The sequence below is a fragment of the Cicer arietinum genome, chromosome 3 (genome assembly GCF_000331145.2).
Source record: "Cicer arietinum cultivar CDC Frontier isolate Library 1 chromosome 3, Cicar.CDCFrontier_v2.0, whole genome shotgun sequence".
Taxonomy (NCBI): Eukaryota; Viridiplantae; Streptophyta; class Magnoliopsida; order Fabales; family Fabaceae; genus Cicer; species Cicer arietinum.
Window position 1 is genome coordinate 1,512,677 of NC_021162.2, and position 1,560 is coordinate 1,514,236.

The following is a 1,560-nucleotide window of genomic DNA, read 5'->3' on the forward strand; positions in this document are numbered from 1 at the left end:
TATTTAGAACTATTTAGTTGATTGATCGGTTTTTGGGTCGTGACAATATCAATGTATATAATTTTAAGAAGTTGAGTACTTCTTGTGGCTCCTTTCTTGGTGTGGCGCATCACGACATCATATTAGAAACATGGCTTGTGCATCGTGAATCAATCCACCAAGTAATATGGGGAACTTCAGTTAAATTATATTCAAAATATACATAAGCATTAACCTTACCTTTCTTTTCGAACCAAGCCTTGAGTCTTGGACAACCCTTTTGGAAGTGTTATGTTTTCCCGCAGAAATGGCAATTCTGGACTTTTGCTTCATTTTTCTGCATGCTACTCAATTCATTCACATTCCATTTGTATTTCATGTAATTATAGTCCATTTAGAAAGACCTATACTCAGAAAATAATGAATTCATAATGAACTGTACATGGAAATTCTCATCGACTTGCATTTCTAGTGACTTAACTTTTGTAGTAATATTAGTCATTTCATTGACATGATCATGCATAGTACGAAAACCGTCAAACTTCATTGTTGTTAAACCACTCATTAATGTCCCAACAAGATACTTTTCAACAGTTTGGGAGCATTATTTCACGAAACTCATAAATTCTTTTGCACTTTCAGTTCCATAAATACTTGATTTGATGTTACAGTTTGACTTCATGGTTGATAGTCTGTCTTACACAATTTGGGTAGTCATGTGAAACATCTTAAAGAGAGTGACCTAGTCCGCAACTCAACCCAGTAATACCTTCGATGGCTGAAATTTATGTTAAAAACGGTTTTTCAAAACTCAAAAACAATAGCGTTTCTTTTTGCCATGTCAACCGAAAAAATTTCTTATTCTAGTTATGTTGCTTCAGTTTTTCAATAAGTCATTTTAGTTTGAGGGGTGTCTCGTCAAACGATGGCAACAAAAGATGTTATTCTTCTTAAATATGAACAAAGTTGCTAGCATTCTAAAATATGACATTCTAGTTGTCACAAACACGACTTTATAAACAAAAAACGAAAAGAAAACTATAGAATTAACTCGATGGGAGGATAAAGAAAGAATTATATTCTTAATGGATTTGTTGATAATTTGTATGATTGTTACATTTCTAGCAATAATGCTAGAGATGTTTGGGATTTTATGAAGAAAACATATGATACTAATGAAGGTGGAACTAAAAAGTATGTTGTTAGCCGCTATCTCAAATATCATATGATCGATTAAAGATCAATGGAGGCTCAGTCTCATGAGATCTAGAAAATAGCTCATGAGATCACCTCTAAAGGTATGTTTTTAGATGAACAATTTCAAATTTTTGTTATTATTGAACAAACTACCCCCTACTTGGAAAAATTTCAAAAATTCTCTCAAACAAGTTTAGAGAGTATGTATTGTGGGAAATATATGCAAAGCTATATCCAAATGAAGATTTGATTTACACTATTGGTTTTAGTGAAGGAGTTCGCATCTTAGGGATGCGACCATGTAGACATAATTTTTTTTTTTTGTAACAAATGAAAAATATATTAAACTAATACATAAAATATAATCAAAATTAAAAAATTAAA